At 36.1% G+C, this 22,062-nt stretch overlaps 1 protein-coding gene across 2 annotated transcripts in view; it reads left to right on the plus strand.

Moving 5' to 3' along the window:
- SRCIN1 (SRC kinase signaling inhibitor 1) overlaps window positions 1-22,062 on the plus strand; it is a 263,536-nt gene that overhangs the window by 30,361 nt on the left and 211,113 nt on the right. The window lies entirely within an intron of this gene.

Below are 22,062 nucleotides of genomic sequence, written 5' to 3' on the forward strand. Positions count from 1 at the left end.
TATTTAAATAGTTCATCTTATACCAGTCTCTGAAAAGAAATACAAGATTTTACTGAACTTTTCATTCTCAAAAAAGGAGATATTAATAGCTCAGAGCATGCTGGAATCCCATGATTCCCAGCTAATTGCAAATGACTATAAAAACATCTATTTAGAATATAATTCTTTACTGGCCAAGTGTGATTGGACACACACAAGGAATTTGTCTCCAGTACATAATCTTCATATTCCAAATATATTCTGCTATGTACTCACCAAAAGCAGCTTTCCAGAATTTCAAGATCTTTCTTTTACCTAGACAGAGTTTTTGGTAGCCTGGATCCAAAATCCTGCTGCTTTTTGGCAGTAAAGTTTTCTGCAGTCCATGGAAGGTCAATTCGTCTTTCCCTATTGGAAGCCAATCTTTTATACATTTTATAAAACAGAAAGAAATCAAGGACATTATAAAGTGTCATAATCAGTGGGTAATCAGATTTTAACTGTAGTGAAAATTTGGAAGCTAATTTGAGGCTTCTTAGATTAAAACTTCCAAGAATTTACAAATTAAGCCAAAATAAATTTAGTCAGTGCTAAGTGATATATTATCCATTTATCACTGAACCTGAGAAATGTCTCCAGTCTGCTCACTAAGACTACATATACTAGATTTTTTGAGAAAAATGTCTGATTAGATATGTCACATTGTTCTCTACTTTTTGATCCTATTAGTGGATGAGGAGGAGAATACCTAATATTCTAATATTAGTCATTAACTAATAAATAATATTCCAGAGGCAAAATAGACAACTTGATTATATCATATATCACCCTTCCATAATGATATGAATAGTTTTCTTTTCTTTTCTTTTCTTTTTTGGCTGCAAGCCTAGAAATGTCAAATTGTTTTGTTTTCATCTCTATAGAAGGCAAACACTAGGGAATCCTCCACAACCTTGTTTCCTCCCTTACATCTAAATTACTAATAGCACTTAGACTTATTTACCACTTCACAATGCTTTACAGCTCTCTCTAAGCGGCTTACAGAGTCAACATATTACCTCCAATAATCTGGGTCCTCATTTTATCCACCTTGGAAGGATGAATTAGCCTTGAACTGGTGAAAATTGAACTGCTGGCAGTTGGCAGAATTAGCCTGCAATAATGCATTCTAACCAGTGTTGGGATTCAAAAATTTTTACTACCGGTTCTGTGGGCATGGCTTGGTGGGTCTGGCAGGGGAGGGATACTGTAAAATCTCCAGTCAGAGGTGGTATTTTTCTCCGAACTACTCAAAATTTCCACTACTAGTTCTCCATAACTGGTCAGAACCTGCTGAATATCACCTCTGATTCTAATCACTGTGTCACTACAACTCTGAGTTGGAGAGGAGAAACTCTGTGTACTGACCTGATTTCCTGATGAAGAAACAGTTATTTCTTTTCTAAGTTTTTCTTTTCCAATTACTTGGTACTTCTAAGTATCTTTAGAACTCTGTGTCTTATTTCAAGGCCAGCTGTCTATGCCTTTCTTTTGACAGCTTCTGTCTTTTACTTTAAAGTTTGATTGTAGCCCCTCTTGTCTTCAACTCAGCAAATCTTCTGTCTCCAGCCTTCTCAACAACACACCAACCTTCTGTCTCCAACCTTGTAAAATGGTATTGAATCCAGGATCCTAATCCCAGGGCTGGCAATTCACATCACAGTAGAATTAACAAAAAGAGACTGGGGAAGAAATTTGAAATCACTTAGCAGCTTCTGTTCAGGAGAGAAAGAGCAAGACTTCAATTAAGTTATTTGTAAATCGTTAATTTAAACATCTCTCTCAGATGCTTTAAACATCTCCTTCCCAGGGCTTATAAATGAGGGTGTAGTGAGAACAGTATTGTTTGGTGAAGGGGGAGGATGAAGAAGTAATGGTAAGAGTGCTTAGCTAACAGAGTTCAGATTTAAAACATAAATGAATCAGGACAAGCTTTATAAATCAGTGTGGAGGAAGAGACTTTAAATAATGTGAAAGAAAAAGGCAGGAGAAGGCTTAGGTTTTGTTCTTAGTCATATTATGCTAACATCTTTCTGCTTGCTGTGATACAAAGATATATTTTTTGTGTGAGTTATAGTGCCTCAAACAGAGGCAATCTTGCCTTATAGCAGGACAAAGTGACTTGGTTAAAGTGGCCTCTGAAAAGTTGCAGACATGTTAATTTTAAATGATAGTTACATGAGATAGATTTCTATATTTGGATTTTACTTGAAGCATAAATATGTTTCTGCCATCGCCTGGGCAAATACTTTTTTGAAAGGTGTTTATTATAATTGAACCTGCAAGATTATGCATATCTTTGTGGAAATGCATTCTACAAGTGTTCTGAGGACATAGGAATATTATTCCAAGAACATCCAAGGCAGTGACTCCTAATGAAATTAATGTGCTGAGCATTTGGCTAATAAAGAAAATAAGGCCAAGGAAAAAATTAAAACTTTTTAAATGTGAGAACCCCTCCCCAGCAATTGCATCATCATGGACATTAACTTTCTCTTAAGTTATTCCTCCATATTGACTGAGTAGAAATTTCAAGCCACCTTGGCAGAGGCAAGGTGGAGAGAAAATAAGCTAGGATCATTAGTAGTCCAGTGTGTTTAAAGTTATTACACTGTATTAGAGATCAATTTTGGAGAACAAAAGAATAGAGTGTGAGCTGTCAACATGAAAGATCAATACAACTCATAAAGTACAGAATGAAGCAAGCACTGCGCAGTCAATTTGACATGGACAATATAAATTTTTGTGGAGTTAATAATCTGGTTCAAGTCCAATCATGTGGAACCTATGTCACCTGCCAGCTATGGTCCTGGTTGGGTATCACTGATAAACAGTGGAACGCAGAGCAGTTCCCCTCCTTCTGATTTATATTTTCATTTATGGCCTCATCACTGTAGTATTCTTCCCTTGAAATGAAATAAAATTCTTTCCTGCATATAGATTTCCAGCATTTCCTGAATACTTCCAGGGATATTATTTTGGAGATGGGATATAAAAACTTTTGTCCAATGGGCATCTTTTCTAAAAACAAAATTTTTGATGTTCATGATGCATTGGACACAGGGGGTGAGGGTGGTCAAGCTATTTTCTGAAGCTCCTGTAGGCCAGACAAGGAATAATGGATGGAAACTGAACAAGGAGAGATTTAACCTGGAAACAAGGAGAAACTTTCTGACAGTGAAAACAATCAACCAATGGAATAGCTTGCCCCTTGGAAGTTGTGCGAGCGCCATCACTTGAGACTTTCAAGAAGAGATTGGACTGCCATTTGTCAGAAATGGTGTAGGGTCTCCCGCTTGGGTGGGGGGTTGGACTAGATGACCTATAAGGTCCCTTCTAACTCTGATTATCTGTATCTGTATTTAAACAAACTATCAGTCAGCAGTTTCCTTCCCATAAATTATTCCTTTTAGTATTTTTCATAAGGGGCTATAAAGATCTTCTAGGACCTGGGCTGGGGTAGTTAGTGTGCTCTATGATGAATGTTAGAAGAATCTTTTGCAGTCTACTTAGATTTGCTGTCTTGTTCTTTCTTTCTTTCTCTTCCTCCCTCCCACCCTCCCTCCTCCATCCCCTCTTTCTCTCCCTCTTTCCTTTGTTCTAAATGGTGCTGGTTGTTCCCTATGGTTTCTATTATATTGTTTTAGTACTGTCTGCTGTATTGTGAGCCAGCCAGAGCCATTTGGAGTCAGGCAACATCAAAATAAATAAATAAGTCTAAATTAAATAGAGATGTCTCTTTTAAATTTATTTCCAAATCAGATGTTGATTTATATACATAGTTTAATCATATCCTTAGCAAATTAGTGCTAAAAATCCTGTGCAAATCCCAACATCTGCTTCCCATAATTAATCTTTTCTGTTATCATCAGGCATGGAGGTGCCAGTATAAGAAAAGGTATAGAATCTGTGTGGCCTGTGCAAGGATAATTTGTAGCCCAGCTTACAATATTGGCCGTATGTCTGCATGTAATGAGTGGTTGTGTTTAAAACTGTAACATGCTGTAATTTAATAGAAACTCAGAATACATTATTGGGTTTGAAATTAAGCTTCCTGAGGATGTCTGTATTTTGTATTTACATACTTAAAATACAAGTTTTGTAGCCTTATAATTGATAAAGTATGGGGATGGTAGTCTTATGAAATTTCCGAAATAGAGAAAGGGCTACTTTGCTCCCTCATTTTTCCTTTCTTTTCAAAGCATCATCCTCACTTTTTTTCAGAATGTAGAAGATAACTGGAAGCTTGCTCTTTTTGGAAAACTCAATGTTGCTTTGTTCAGTCAAAGAAGCTGTGCCTTCTCTGGTATCTTGGATCCAGCCAGCAAAGAATTTTTCTAGTGAATTTTTTCCCTAAATTTATCTTCCAAAGCATCCTTGGTAGAAGAATAAAGGAATGGCTTGCTTTCACCAGTTGTGCATTAAAAGAAATGAGATTATACGAGAGAGACTTTGTGAGGAAACAAAGGCTGAATCTCATCTATTTAGACCTCTCAGCATGCAATCAATGTACTTTATGCTTCAAAAGCTACTATTGTGCCATATAAAAAAACTATTGTTTTTTATTGTAGACTGAAAGAAATATGGTTCCTTGGAGCAATTAAGAATAAATGTATGAAGAAAAAAACACAAGTTTACTCTTGTTGGGTAAAATCAGTGTAGCATCTATGCTAAAACTTATTTATTTCTGAAGCATTGCAATGCATTGTTTTTTTGATATAATTACTATTTGCAATGACTTATATATTCATTAATCAATCAGGTGTAATGAATACAAACACATACCAATGCAAAAGATTGTTTTTTGCCCCAAGTTTTTTTTATTGCAATCTACACATACACAACAATATATTAATAGTGTGGCATCAATATATCATACATTTTAGTATAGGCAAGCTTAATAATACCAATCATATCTCTTAATACACATATTCACATTAAATCAAAATCCTTCATTGCTTATTTTCAACATTTCAATGCTCTCTCCTAATGCCAACCACCATATCAGTTAGACATACCTAGTAATTTCAGTATTCAATTTCCTTCTCAATTTTTTTTAAATAAAACAATTCTCATTTGGCAAGCAGTATGGTTCCAGGTTTCACATCTCAATACAAACATGACCATATTTACCCATTCTTTTTGTTTGTTCAATTTCATATCACATTAACCTTATTAGTATTAAATATTAAATTTATTTTATCCAATTCCAATTCATATTATAACTTATTTCATTTTTCTTAGGATATTCTCATATTTTATTTTACAATGTTATTTGAAATTCTCATCTCATTTCTATGTTCATTTCCCATATTACCTTTTTCTGTCATATTTGCAATTTTATCAATCCTTATTTTATTAATTCAAAATTGTCCCCTCTGGTTAGTAATTTGAGCCAGCCACCTTCAATCTACCTTAATATCATCTCCCTATTTACTATATAAAACACACACACACACACACACACACACACACACCTGTCAGATTCCACATTACATTTTCTCAATCACCTTATAAATCATCGATACATTACAAAAATATTAGTCTAATCAATTCATTATAGCAACTGATATTAATCTTTCCATAATGGTTCTCATTTCATCATCTTGTCCCCTTTTCTTATGCATCGCTAATCATCAATTAATATATGATATTTTTATTATAAATTCCCAATTCCATATTTATTTCATTAAATTCCATGTCTAGTGTAGCAATAATTCTTTAATAACAGGAAAGAGAGAGAGAGAGAAAAAGAAACAAAAAAAAATCACATCAGTTACATACTTATCTATTTTCGGTACTTATTCATATATATCACAACATATTACCTTGCAGAATCTCCTTCCTATCCTTTTTTTTTCCACCCATTGTCTCTTGCTCTTTTAACAATATAATTTCTTTTCATCCTTGTTTGCTTCCTGTTTCTCTTTTTTTTCTGGTCCTTTCTTTTAATTCCCCTTTTCCCCATTCTTATTTCTCTCCATTTCTCATTCCAATTATTAACTTTTTCTCCCTCCCTCTTTAAGATTTTTCTTTTGAACTTCCCTTTTCAGCTTTTCCCCTCTCCTTTTTCCATTTTCCAAACCATTTTCCCTTTTATTATCACATCAGACCACACATTTTTAATTTTAATTCCTTTCCCCCCGCTTAAATAATTGTTGACCCCTTTGTTCTTCAAAGCTGGCTTCTTCTTTGTTAAACTCCTACCCCTCTGGTTTACTTCGTTCTTCTACAAGCTGGGTTGCCATTTCTAATCTCTGTAATAGGTAATTACACATTTCAAATTTAATTTTCATCATTTCCCTTATATCTTGCAAATTCAATCTTATTTCAACAAATAATTCCCCCATTATATCTTCTCCATTTTTCCTTTTCTTTCCTCTTCCTTAATAGATGTATTCAGTCCCAGATCTTCAAGTAGACCCTTTCCCAACTGTTTCCCACAACCACGGGGTAGTTCTATGTCAATATTTTCAAATATCTTCCCCTTTGTAGTATTCTAATGTCACTTTCCAGGGTTTTTATTTTTTATAATGGAGCTTCTTTTACTTTCTTTTAAGTTCCAAAGTCCAATTTTTTAGAAAAACCAAGCATTTTTTTTTAAAAGGTCACCAAAGTTTTTCCTGTACTATCAGGTGGCACTCTTGAGCCTTTTCCACAAGCCACTCCTTCCTTAACTTTCTTTGTTAAATATAGTATTTTTATTAAATTCACTAATTTCAATCATTAGCTATTATTTCTTTTCATTTCAACATACTCAATTTCAGCATTTAGTTATGCCCTTTAAATGCCAATAATCAAATAGTTGTCCAGTTTTATTTCTAAACCTTTGTTGTGTTCAAATATTTTCCTTTAAATGTTCTCCTCCAAATTAATCCAATACAATAATTCAAACCAATTTTATAAAATCCAATTTCCTTCTCACTTTCTCTGGTTGCAGCTTCCACACACTTTCCTCCAATATACTCCTTTATTTTTAAATACTGGGGTACCTCAAAATCCATGCATTTTGCCTGGTTCACTACTTCTCTACTCCAGAATGGGCTGTTCTTCATCTTTGTGGTGGCCATTTTAGGACCACCGCTACGGCTTGCCTTTGGAAAGGGTTTTTCCTGTCAGGGAGGGGAGTTGTGACTCCCCTCAACCCTCCAGGTGATTCCCCTTCTCTTCATCACCCCTCCAGGGTGGTTCTGGTTCTGATTGGGGCCCTCCAGCAAGTTAGCTCGAAGCTAAACCACTCATGGTCGTGGATTCTGCTCTGACTCCGACAGCGAGCAAACCAGAAGTCAATCAATGCAAAAGGTTGTTAAGTATGAGAGAAATAAGAAGAATTTGAAGAATCATGCTATATTTCCATGCATCTTTCTTTCATTTTTTTCCCCAGGTTGATACCTGCAGGCAAACTTGCAGAGGATTCACAATTAAGTGAATCCTTAGGTCTGCTTTGAAAAATAGCCTTTTATCATTTTCCATGTAGACCCTCACATACATATACACAGAGATCTCATGTTGATTCTTTTCTCCAGCTTTAAGTTAAGATTGCAAATTTCGCAAAACAGGACATACTGTTTTAAACTTGACCCTATTGGTTAAAGCTATTACAGTAGTTGACTGGAATATTAAAACCAATAGTGCACAGAACCAAACTCACCCCAAAATCTGTCAGGAAAAGTAATTAGGGGAAACAGATAATTGAGAGAGAAACAGTGTGAAAAGAATGGCCTGGGGAGTTATGTTGTATTCTGCAAGAATGAATCAGACATTATAAAATGAAGATAAAATGCTATCATAGATGGGTTCCTAATCTACCGTTCCATTTACAATGCTTATCTGAATTTCCACTTGGTCTTTAATTGCCAAACCATTTTTCTCTGTTCACAAGGTTTAGCCCTTAGCATTTTTCCTGTGACAGAACAAGAATTTGCAAGTTGCTAATATTGGTTGTAGAAGTAGATCTTTGTACTGATCTTTCTTCTTATAGTTCTGTTATTTATGAACTGCCACGACTGAATTAAGGAAACACTATATAGAATCTTTTTTCCCTATTATTTCTATCAGAGAATGTCTTAGATAGCCACTGATTGCTATTAAGGATGGTAAAGCGAGAGAAAAACAGAACAACATAATGGAAAGGACCTTGGAGGTCTAGTCCAACTCCCTGCTCAAACAAGAAACTATACCATCTCAGACAAATGGTTGTCCAACATCTTTGTAAAAATCTCTCGTGCTGGAGCACCCACAACTTCTGGAGGGAAATCATTCCATTGCTTAATTGTTCTAATAATTAGAACAATTAGAATGAGAGATCATTCTCCCCTCCCCTCCAAAGAGCCACATAAATGTCCTGACTCTAGTAACATACATCTTGGGCCATGCCTTTGGGCAGCTAATTAAAAGATTTGAAATTTTAGCTCTTTATGTAATATAAAAAAATGAGTGAATATAATGGTGATTGGAAGAAAGAGATGACTGAAATATTAAAATTATGGTATGCATCTGATTAATGTTCCAGATATAAATCTGTATGTGCCTTTAACCTGTTAATATTTTGCACCCAGCCAAATATATTACCTGACTAAAACCAATGTATACAGTAGGGCATGAGAACACTTTATTTTCCTGAATTGAGAAACATTATCATAATTTTGACACCATTGTTCACACCTAATCAAAAAGTTGTAGGAGAGGAACATGTACTTTGAACATGCCTTTGAAGGAGGGGATACTTAAGGCATTTGAGATTTAAGTCACTATATAGCTATGATGATAACAAGTTGGCTCAAATCCCCAAAGAACTATTATGGTGATAAATGAAAAGTAAATATGTAAACCAAGTTTTCTGCATATTATTTGGACATAGGTGAAACTTCAGTTCAACCTTTATTTACTTAAAATTAATGATCTATTATATTAATATTGGTGAGCCAGCTTTGCATTATTGTTAGAATGTTGGTTAGGGCCAGGGAACCACGTTAAAATCCTCATTATGATTCTCTAGTGATTAAGCTCCTGGACAAGGAGTGGGAAGATCTAGGGCCTAATTTATTTCTAATTATGGAAACTTAATGGTGATCTTCATTAGTCTCAGCCTCACAGGACAGTCATGAAGGAAAATGACAAATACAATACTAAACCTGTGGAATGATTAGGAGCCTGTCATTATGTCTCAGTTTCTTTACATGGATCCCAGTATTAGGAGAAGAGGCAGAACTATCTGTGGTTCTTGTAAGAGATGACCAGGCTGAACCTGAGGGAGGAGTCAAACATGTCATCAGTCATGAGTCCCTTCGTGCCCACAAGAGATCTAAGTTCCTTGAATACCTTCTACTCTTATCTACCACCAATTCCCTTTGGCCGTTAGTAATTCAGATTCTTGTAGAGAGCTCATGTTTACAATAAATCTTTATACTTTTTTGAACTGCTTGGATCTTCTGATCTCCCTTGGTGCTTGACATTCCTTGGGCTCATAGGAAGAAAGAAGGATAGAAAAATAATAAATAAATATTAAAATTATATTTAAACCCAGAGAGAAGTGGCATAAGATTTCTAAAAATGAGGGATGCAGTCAGTAATAAACTACAAATTAAAATACATAGTGCAGATATTCTTACTAATAATAACAATGTATTGGCTTTAAAGATAATGAAAGGAACACAGGATGATATCAATCATAAGCATGGGAACAAGTGAAAAGCATTCTAGATTTATATCCAAAGTTAGATCCAAAGATTCAACTTGAATTTCTTTTATGTAGAGATTAATTATCTTCTGCAGTAAAGGGTATATATAGTGAGTAATGTCTGTGAACCTTCTGTCACAAAACCAGATCCTACAAAAAGGAGTCAAAGTGGTTAAGGGAAGCCAGACTCAGATGATTCTGCAAAGTCAATATGTAATAGGATATAAGATTGTTGTTTTAGGATAAACAATATTTAGCACTATATTATAAGGCAAAGATTGGCAACTGTTTTGCCCATCTGAGGGATGCAAAATTCTAATTCATATTTGTTTATTGTTTTCATGTACACACTTTCACATTTTGTGTAAACACTTAGCATGGTGTCTTAGTGGGATCATGAACATCTATGGGATGGGAGCAAATGAAGTTACATGGATTATGGTATTGTCATGCAAATAACAGAAGTTAAGTAGTTCACGCAATAACATCATGATGTACATTTGCATTTACGGGTCCAGTTAATTGAGGTTTATTCAGTAAAACATATTTGAACAAATTGTGGCATAGTGCAATACAAAACTTGGTCATATACTCTGCACAACTGAGAAAAGCTTTCTTTAAAAGGAAGAAAGCAGCAAGGCTTCCTATTGCCCAGAAAATGATGTTATAATAGAGAGAAACAAACAAAGCTTTTTGCTTACCAGCTGTCAGGCTTCATGCAGGCCCAGTTTGATTCATGACTCTTCAGATACTCGTTCCCACATTTTCTAACAGAAAAACATCCAAGGGCTCAGCACCATTAAATAAATCATATCTGTGCAGAAAATCATCTACTGTATTATCAGTTATTCGATCACACAATGGATGTATATGTGTGTATAAGCAAGCAGCAGTAAAGCAACTTTAAGCATTTCCCCCAATAATAACAATAGCACTTAGACTTATAAATGCTTTATACAGCCCTCTTTAAATGGTTTACAAAGTCAGTATATTGCCCCCAACAATCTGGATCCTCATTTTATCAACCTTGGAAAGGTAGAAGGCTGAGTCAAACTTAAGCCGGTGACAAGCCCCTAGCAGTCAGCAGAATTAGCCTGAAATACTGCATTGTTACCACTGTACCTTTTCTCATTCTGGATTTAATGTTCAAATACAGCTAGGTATAGAGCTAGTAGCTGGAGCTTTGGGATTCCCCAAGAGTCTTCAAGAAAATTTAGAAGCATTGGAATGCACGGGTGACTTTCCAAAAGCTACTGAGCAGGGGAAACCACAACAGAAGTGTTATCTATAGAGAAGTCTCATCATATATAGGCATTGAACTTGATGACTGAAGTATGAGATTGCAACTTGAAATAAAGCTTAGATCCCAATAAAACAGGCCTATAACAATTAAATTAATGTAGAAGTTGTGGCCAGATCATTATGTGGATTGAAGAATGTTGCAGTAGCTGGGATTAGATTCTACCCAACAACCGCAACCCAATCCACAAAAAAACACAAATCTAACAAATAATGATATCACAATCCTCATCAGAGAAGCTGTTGAGCGCGAACGGAAGCGTCCAAATGCCATCTTATTTGGTCTAGAGGACAACAATGACAATGATGACATCACAATTGTCCACAACATCATCAGTGACTACCAAGCATCAACCATCTCTCCTGATGAAATACTTGACATTTCCCGCATCGGCCCAGAGTTCAAAAACAGTGATGGCTCAGTGGCCCCATGCTTCTGCAGGGTCATTTGCAAAAATAAATCAAGCAAAGCTAAATTCATTTATACTATAAATTCATTCACCAAAAGCAACACCAACCATAAGAACCACCGTTCTCGCCCTAACTTAACTTTACGGCAACATGTACGATCCTGTGAGCTATGCTCTGAGCTCAAAAGACTCCATGAACAAGGAAATACTAACCTATACATTGACTACCACACAGAATATATCAAAAGCAAGACTTTCAACTTACATCCCAAAAATCATCACCCCAACATCCAACATTAGGCATGCGCACCCCTTACTTCCTCCAGACCCACTACTACATATCTAAAATGCAAACTACTCAATGCAAAAAGCCTTGCAAACAAAATGCATGAATTCCTCATCTTATTAAGCACAACCACATTTGACTTTATATTTGTTTGTGAGACATGGATCTTTTCCAGATTCCATTACCACAGTCAATGAATACCACGTTTCTTGGTCAGATTGCAAAATCCGTAGAGGAGGTGGAGTTGCTATCTTCTACAAAAAATCCCTAAATCTAAAAAAGATTCAAATTACACAAGAACTTGCTCTTTCAGAGACCATCATTTGTGAACTGTCCTCAGATGCCACAATCCGCTTTTTACTATGCTACAGAGCCCCAGATTATGACATAGTTCATGCAAACATGCTAACTTCACTGTTAATGTGGGTTGCCTCTTGTCCTCACCCTCTTATTTTCCTTAGTGACTTCAATCTACCTCTTATAAATTGGACACTAAATGAATGTACATCTGAACCCATACATGCAATCCTGTACAATGCTGTTACTACACTGGGATTGGATCAATTAGTAACTAACAACACTAGACTCAATAACTGCCTCCACCGTTTAACAGGTCAAACTCAATATATGGCCTACAAATACAAAAACCCTTTTCAAACAGTGACCACAGTATGATCGACTTTTGTCTCAATTTACACCCTCACAAAGAAGATCATAATGATGGATCCCCAAAACACAACTTCAGAAAAGCCAACTGTGATCTCATAGATGCTGACCTATCATCTCTTGATTGCCACATTCTGTTCTCTAGCTGTAATACTACAGAAGACCATTATAATGCATTCTTGTTTGAACTTGAAAGAGTCATTGAACTATATGTACCATTTGTAACCCACGCCCCCCAAAATTACCCATAACAATAAGGAAACTTCAATCAAAAAAAGGATCACTATGGCGTAAAAACAAAACTAGCTACGTAGCAAACTTTAATAACCAATACAACACCCTATGCTGACAGATAAAGGCAGAATGCACAAATTACTACTGCAAGCAAGAGGAAAACCACCTATGTACAAAAACCACCCGTGTCTTCTACAATTTTGATAACACCAAACTTAAAGAATCAAGAACCATCCCACCTCTAAAATGACCAAATGGGAAAGACTGCAATGATGAAGTTGTTAAGGCCAATATCTTCAACACATTCTTCAGTTCAGTCTTTGTAAAGAGCAATAGTTCATGCCCCACATTTCCTAGTTGTACCACAACTAACTGTAATGACTACAGAAGATAACATAGAAAAGGCACTACAAAACCTGAACCATCCATATCTATTGGCCCTGATGGATTATGTGCATACTTCTTTAAAAAGCTCTCCTCTGCCATAGCGGAACCCCTAAGCATTAAATATGAGATATCTTTCAAAACCAGGTCCTTACCAAAGCTATGGTCATCCCTATCTTCAAAAAAGGTGACCCCAGCCTGGTTGAAAACTGTAGACCAATCTCACTGTGTTGTGTCATGTGCAAAGTCATGGAATCAATCATTAACCAATTCATCATTCTCCACTTAGAGTCAAACAACCTACTCTCCAAAAACAATTTGGTTTCAGGAAAAAATTGTCCTGCAATCTACAACTCCTATACTGCAAAAACACATGGACTACTTTACTTGACCAGGGTAAAGCTATAGACATAATTTACATAGACTTCTGCAAAGCCTTTGATTCAGTGGTACATGACAATACTGTTATAACTAAACTCTTATGGCATTTCTGGATAATCCACAGTAAGTGGATTACTGTGTTCCTGTCAAACAGGCAACAAATAGTAAAAATAGGGAGCACTATATCTAACCCTGCTCCAGTTAAAGTGGTGTCTCCCAAGGCAGCATTCTAGGACCCACACTCTTTATACTCTATATAAATGACCTTTGCGATCACCTTATAAGCAACTGCATCATCTTTACGGATGACGTAAAACTATTCAACACCACTGACAATGCTACTATCCTTATATACAAGATTATGTGTCAACAATACATTGATTATGTGTCTGAATGGTCAAACATCTGGCAACTCCAAATCTCGACCAACAAATGCTCTGTCCTACACATTGGTAAAAAAATCAGTACACCAAATACAAACTAGGCGGATATGATCTCATTGATGATCCTCACTCTGTCAAGGACATTGGAGTTCTTATATCAAATGACCTAAGTGCCAGAGCTCACTGTAACAGCATTGCCAAAAAGGCATTAAGAGTTGTAAATCTAATCTTGTGAAGCTTCTCCTCCAGAAATATCGAATTGCTAACTAGAGCATACAAAACTTTTGCTAGACCAATACTCAAATACAGCTCTTCAGTCTGGAATCCGCACTGCATATCAGACATTAATACAATTGAGTGAGTCCAGAAGCATTTCACGAGAAGAACACTACACTCCTCTGCTTGCAACAGAATACCCTATATCACCAGGCTTGAGATTTTGGGCTTGGACAACCTTGAACTACATTGCCTACGGTTAGACTTAAGCGCAGAACACAAAATTATCTGCTACAATGTCCCACCAGTCAATGACTACTTCAGCTTCAACCGCAACAATACAAGAGCACACAACAGATACAAACTCAATGTAAACCACTTCAAACTGGATTGCAGAAAGTACGACTTCAGCAACAGAGTGGTCAATGCCTGGAATGCACTACCTGACTCTGTTGTTACATCCTCTAACTCCCACTCCTTTAACCTCAAACTAACCACTATTGACCTCACCCCATTCCTACAGAGGTCTGTAAGGGGCGTGCATAAATGCACCATTGTGCCTACCATCCCTGTCCTATTGTCCCCATTTATTCATACCTATTTCCTGTATTCTTACTCATATTTATAATTATATCTATTACCTTGTAAGTGATTGACAAATCAAATAATAAATAAATAAATAAAATAGAACTGAAAAATGTGTCCTAGTGAAAATTTATGAGTGCGCTATGGGGACAAAATTCCTGTCCCAACTGCCATTGATAGGAATGAAGAGATGTCAGAAAAGAGCATGCAGACAGCAGGCAGGGTGATGGAATGGGAAGAATGTGATGTAAATGGAAGTCTTGTTCTCCCAAAACTTTGGGCACTGCTATTATCATGCTTTCTCCTTTTCATTCTTCACAGAGAAATATCCGTCTCTCGAATTCTGCAATGCACACTTTTTAAAAAAACCACCAAAAATATCACAGTGAGAAGGGATTTTTAAGAAAAAACATTATAGCGAGCAATGGACACAGATGGTGCTGTGGGTTGCTGTTATACTGTACCCTTATAAAAGGGTTGATTAAAAGCCTTTTCTTCAACAAAAGACTTAACTCCGTCTATTTTTGTGACACTTTTGATTGTGAGGACACTTAATATGTGTGAGACACATGCATGGAGACATTCAAATTTCATCAGTGGCATATGGAAATGGGTTTATAAATGAATATACATCCTTTTTTTTGTAAATTTTATTTGAGTTTTCACATAGAGAAAAAAAAATACAAATAAAACATCTTTTTTTGAAAGCAGCATAATCCCGGGTTACATTTCTTCGTACAGACACAAATTCAGGTTCATGCTCATTTTTATATTCTATTCCATATCTTATTATTATTTTACATTTTCTGCATAGCTTCTCCCCTCTTTTAATTTTCTCAATTTTATTTTATTTATTTCATCTCAATTCAAATCATTGTATTTATATTTTTTGTCTGTCCTGTTTCAATTATCTATTATCTTTTCTCATTAAACAAAATTTCTCCTGTAGTTACTGATTGGAGTATGACACCTTTATATCTTTTCCCTAAAGTTGTAACATTCAATATAATACATAACTTCACTCCAGCAGCGAAGCCCAGCGCTCCAGCAGCGAGCCCAGACAGAAACCGTGCATGATCGCGGATTTCTGTCAGTCGCCAAAGCCCTTCAAACCAGAAGTCCCAAATGAATATACATCTTTGATGGAAGAGCAAACTTTCATTCTCCTTCCACAGAAAAGTTGAGATTCACTGATTGTCCACAAACAAATTGAAATTATTCTTTTTTCAATATTATTAATGTATTATTGAGTTGGAGGACAGTATTCACACATATAAACAGCTGAGCAGGGACAATTATCTTGATGAGCCTTCAGATCAGATGACTTGAATCACTGAAATACATAGTTCATAATATACAAATAATTATATATTATAATTACTCCATCTATTAGTGTTGCCACCTGATTATATCATAATGAAAATCAAGAGAAGGACAAGGGATAACATGATAACAGTCTTCCAATATTTGAAAGGCTGTCACAGAGAAGGGCATAACCTATTCTCTAAAGTAACCCAAAGCAAGACAAAAAGTATTGTAAACTTATCAAAGAGAGATCTAATTTAGAATTAAGGAGAACTTTTCTGACAATGAGAACAATTGATCAGTGGAATGGCTTGGTTCAGAAGTTGTGATGCTCCAAAACTGAAGGATTTTAAGAAGAGAGTGGACAGCCATTTGTCTGGAATGGTTAGGCAGGCGGTTGGATTTGAAGACTTCTAAGATAGTTTGCAACTCTGTATTCAATTATTCTGTTTTTTCACTATGAGAAAAGTCATACTGGAGCCTACACAAAACAGCGCAGAATCTACTGTATCAAGCCTTCATTTTTATATTTTAACTTGCTTTTTAGAATATTGTCAAAATTAGATTGAAAAAGACTATATAATACTTTAAATCACTATTTCCTTATACTAATTATGTAAAAGAAGAAATAGTAGAATTCCTTTGTGATGGTCTTTATCCTATAAGGTAAAAGCTGTTCTGGAAAATAATAAAGTTGTTAGCCTTTGAATACTTTGTGCTGCAAATATCTCTTTGTACTCATAATTCTTCTATTCCCCTTTTAAAAAACTTAAAATGAAATATCTAAAAAATAATAAGTGGCCTAGAAGTAAAAGAGGCTCATTATATTCTTGCATTAAGGTGATATTCTGAGATGTTTCCTCAAACATCCTTTCTTGTTGCAATCAGAGCAGAATAAACTTCTTGAGATGATTAGTTTTTCTTTTCTTTCCAAAGAGGCTTCATAAGGTTCTTTGATCTCAGCTTCACACATACACATAGACCAGAATTAAAAATTAAAACATTGGGGGGCAGAGCCAGCTGTCAGAGAGAATGGAAGTGCGAACGGAGATCTCCGCTTCACTAATCCACCTTTCCCTGTGTTCACTGGATTTGTCTGAGTCGAGATCCTGGAAGAGTGGGCATCCTGTGAAATGCTTCTGAGTGGTAGCTTGTGGCGGGACACAGTCAGAAACCCGACACAAACTGGTTTTGGGGCTAAGCCACCCCGTAGAGGTGGTGAAGAGGGGGGAGACCACCAGCAGGGTCAAGGAGAGCCACATCTCTCCTTCTCAGCTGGCCATTAGTCCCTTTCCCGAAGGCGGTTGCAGCAGTGGTCAGAAATGGCCACCACAAAGAAGAACTCGACCGGAAAAGAATGTGCAGGAGGAAGATAAGAAATGAAAGTTTTGGCTGACCGGGTTAAATTGTAAAAGCAACAACCAAGGTACCCTGGAATTTAAACTTACAAAAAATAACATCGCTCCCAAAGAAGAGTTGGAAGCAGTGAAGGAAAGTGAAAAGGGAAAGGTTTGGCTTTTTTTTTTTTCTTCTCTCTCTTTCCCTATACTGACAACTAAGAGACTTAAATAAGAAATCGGAAAAATCTGCTTTGACATCAATAGGCAATTAAGCTAAAAATAAAACAAAATGCCAGAGGGATAATAAATATTTCTGGACATTAAAAACTTTCTTTTTCATAAGCAGGAAGGGAGAAAAAAAGAATAAGGGCAGGATCTGGAAGAGGGAGGAGACTGCCTGGAATTAAAAAGAATCTAAAGTAAAACTTCAACAAGACTTCTAAAAGATACATTTTAACTGAAACTTTGCAACTAAATAGTAACCCCAGGAAGAGAAAGTGAAAAAAAGAGCAAAAAAGAAACAGCTTGTGTGTATTTGGATTATTTGGTGATCTTTGGATTTTTGGTTATTATATTTGAATGACTAAAATCAATCGGGTGGTTGTTTAAAAATGTATACAATGGCACCACTTCTGGATGAATTGAAAATGGAACTTAAAAAGTACAAAGAAGATGCACAAGAAGGAAGGGTTCTTTTGGCTTCGTTTTTCAATTCTTAGAAATGGAGATTTGGAACTATGAGAAACAACAAGAAAAGACTGCAAAACAAGAAGACTGGAACAAAGAAGAAGCCATCTTTAATGAACAAGTAATTTTATGTGGGGAAGAAAAAGGAAAGGGGGGAAAGAGAATGGAGAATTTAAGACTTAAAAAACAACCAAAGAAAAGAAAAATAATTCGAAAAATAAGTATAATACTGGAAAGCAACAGAAAAGGGGAATACAGAAGAGAGAAATAGAGGTAGAGAGACAAGGGGGTAAAAAGGGGAGAGGGAAGAAGAGAAGGAAGAAGGAAAGGAAAAGAAGTTACAAAGGACCGGAGCAAGATATAGAGAAACAGGACCTATTTAGAGATAATGGGTGAAAATCTAACTGAAAAAGGGATTCTGTAAAGGTACATAAGATTGTATTGTTATATTAGTAATAGAAATAACTTTAGAAAATTGGAAACAATGTATGATTAAAATGAGGGATAAAATAGTGTAATTTAGTGAAATGTTTGTTAATAAAATAAGTGAAATAAAATAAATGAGAAAATTGAATTAGGAAGGGAATATTAATATTAATGATAGAATTGACTTGGAATGGAATGTTGTTTTAATTATATACATTTATATATATTGTCTTTTTTTAAGAATACAGTGTTTATTTTAAGAATGTACCAAGCAGAATCTGAATGGAAGTTATGTATTATATTGAATGTTACAACTTTAGGGAAAAGATATAAAGGCGTCATACTCCAATCAGTAACTACAGGAGAAATTTTGTTTAATGAGAAAAGATAATAGATAATTGAAACAGGACAGACAAAAAATATAAATACAATGATTTGAATTGAGATGAGATAATTAAAATAAAATTGAGAAAATTAAAAGAGGGGAGAAGCTATGCAGAAAATGTAAAATAGTAATAAGATATGGAATAGAATATAAAAATGAGCATGAACCTGAATTTGTGTCTGTACGAAGAAATGTAACCCGGGATTATGCTGCTTTCAAGAAAGATGTTTTATTTGTATTTTTTTTCTCTTTGTGAAAACTCAAATAAAATTTACAAAAAAAAGAAAGAAAGAAAATAGAATTCCCTGGATATATCAGGTAAGGAATTATAAAATTAGTCTTTATAGAAGGTACAGTATAACAGAACATGAGCTGGGGTTTCAAAAGCCACTTTTCCATAGGGACACAATCTCAGCTGATATGGGACTTTTCCGCCCCAAGAACTGCTCTGGGGAATGATTACAAGCCACTAGGGTTAATGCTCTTTGAAATTTAGAAACAGTAATTTAATATAAGAATCTTCCTGGTTTGTGAAGGGGGGAGGAAGTGACTGTTCAAGAAAACATCTTAGATAGAGCAGACAGGCCCTGTTTGACTTCCTAGTCTTTAATACATTGCACTATCAGTGATGCATCAGTAGGAACTCCTGCTTGAGGCTAAGATGTTGGGAAATAGTCCTAACCCATGTTGATTTACAATTATCCTCCATAAGGTGAGGGCGCAGATCAGTGAGAAAATCTGCCAGGTTGGCAAGAGAAAATTTTTGATTCATGCTTGTCAAACTCAATTGCTGTGGTTCTCTGTGCCAGAACAACCCAGAATACAAAGGCAGGCATCACCTTTGTTTGGGCACAACAATTTATTTAGTATCCTCCCTCCATCCTTCATATACATATATTACCTTCACTGATTTGCAGAAACCAAACCATCCTCAATAAAATATGTTCATCTTCCAAAATATGTTCGTCTTCCTGACCTTACAGAAGATTAGATCAAGAGTTTCTTTGATTCAATGTTATAATTGGGCTTCTTGTTTATAGCTATATCATTTTAAAAAGTAGCTTATAGTTTTCTTTTCTTTTTTCTTTTTGCTGAAGGATTCTTTGCTGGTACAGCAGTGAGAAAAGCTGACATTGGCCCTTCAAACCCTTTTCATAAATTAGGTTTATAAGTGGGTCTTCTTTTCCTGTTAATTATCAACTTCTTCCACATTCATAGTTCTGCAATCAAAAGGGAAAGCTATTATTAGTCTTTATAATTAGCAGAGAGACATACAAAAAAAAAAAAGACCACAAAACACAAAGCTTTGGACAACATGATTCCAGCAAGCAAGTCAAGTCACCATCAGAGAAGCTGATTAAGAGATTTGGTTGGGGAAGCTGTTGCTGACTGCAGAATTTTCAGGGCTAGTTTACACAGTCTCTTCCTCATTGTCAAAACTGCCCCTGTGTTTGAGCAGTGAGTTTGTTCCTTTTTATAACTTGCAATTTAATTATTTCAGATCTCTTTTGTTATAGTTTAACACCCTCCTGATGAGACTGCCAAAGTGTCTGCCAAATATTTCCCTCCCAATCTTTGTAAAACTCATCTTTCCTTATGAGCTCTTTGTGAATATAGCTTAATCCAAGTTTTCTTCATCTATGTAGCCAATATACAATGCCTTTTGTATCATTATATTTTATTTCGGATAACAAATACCAAAAGTACAGATACAACCATGTAGGGATCAGCAAAAGTGATGATATTGTATAGGGATCCTTATATTTCCGTGATGGTGAACTTATGGCATGCATGCCAGAGGTAGCATGCAGAGCCCTTTCTCTGGGCACGCAAGCTGTCATCCCAACTCAGCTCCACCACACATGCGCATGTGTGGGGTGCACATTCAGGGGTCATGCATGCATGCTCAGGGGTGGGGCGCATGCACAGGTGTCACACGTGCATGTGCGGGGATCAGTGGTGGGATTCAAATTTTTTTACTGCCGGTTCTGTGGGCGTGGCTTGGTGGGCATGGTCATGTGACTGGGTGGGCATGACTCTTTTTTTTTTGCTTTTTTTGCAGCCACCCCCCACCCATTTTTGGGGTCTTCTGGGCCTCAAAGGAGTCTCTAGGGGGGCATTTTTGCCCTCATAAGGCTCCTCTGAAGCTCAGGAAGAAAAAAAACAGAACATGGGAGGGGCATGCAGCATCCCTCCACACTCCATTTTGGGAACTTCCTGACCTCAGAAGAGCCTCTGGGGGGCGTTCTCTGATGCTCAGGAAGGCAAAAAAAAGGAGGAGGGGCTGAGACAAGGGGAATCCCGGCATAGCTGATCATATGTACAGCTGATTTTCAGGAGGGAAAAAAAAGACAGGAATACCTTAAGTGAACATCAGGCAGGCGGGGCGACTAGGTCGGGGGCATGGCCAGCCAGAACTTACTACCGGTTCAGTGACCCACGCCAAATCCTTGCTACCGGTTCGCCTGATCCGGTGTGAACCGGCTAAATACCACCACTGGTGGGGATGCATGCACAGGGCGCATTCCCATGTTGCATTTTGGGGATGTGCGGGCATGTTTGGGCACTTGCTGCCCAAAAGGTTACCCATAACTGTTATATTTGATACATTTGGAACCACTTATTTTACCATGTATACAGTATTAAACAATTGGCTGCATTATATGCCAGCATCTTCTCAATTTTCCCCAATGACTTTCAAGGAACTTATGAATAATAATAATTAAAAAAGCTGTTCCCAATGTGAGAACAAAAAACAATATTGTCAAATCTTTTTTTTACACTTCCTTGTTTTTATTCCGTATAAAAATACTGAAACTGGACACAAACGATATTAGTTAAAAAAGTTTTTTTTTTTAGAAGTTTCTAACATTCTAACATGTCTCTTTTGAACAGCAAGGTTTCTAAAGAACAAGAATCCATACCTGTAAATTGCAAATTCTACTTTAAAAGAAGTTGGGGAACAGAATAAGTAGTTGAATTCTGGAACTCCTTAGGAAAAAGCCTGATTTTTAGTAAGAGCTTTGAGCATGTATCTTTTGAAATCTGAAAGGAATTTCAGTACTGACCAGAATGGGAATATTTTTTACACAAAATGTGTATTTATTGCTTAATTATTAGTTTTTATATGTTACATGCTGCCTATTACCTATCTTAAAGACTCCACATGGCTAATGAGATATAATAAAGGTATCCATTAAAAGCAGGTATAATAGCACGCAAGTTAAAACAATGGTAATAAAACAGTCTGAAAAAATAAATACTTCTGGTTCTCTCCTAATATGTACTAAGACAGAGTCTTTTTTCAACTCCATGGGAACTTTATTTTATAATAATGGGACTCTCCAAGAAGAAGGCGCAACTGGTTGATGATGTCAA

This window comes from Notechis scutatus, chromosome Z, assembly GCF_049901735.1.
Source record: "Notechis scutatus isolate UNSWTSFEM ecotype Mainland chromosome Z, rNotScu1.2, whole genome shotgun sequence".
In the NCBI taxonomy this organism is placed as follows: Eukaryota; Metazoa; Chordata; class Lepidosauria; order Squamata; family Elapidae; genus Notechis; species Notechis scutatus.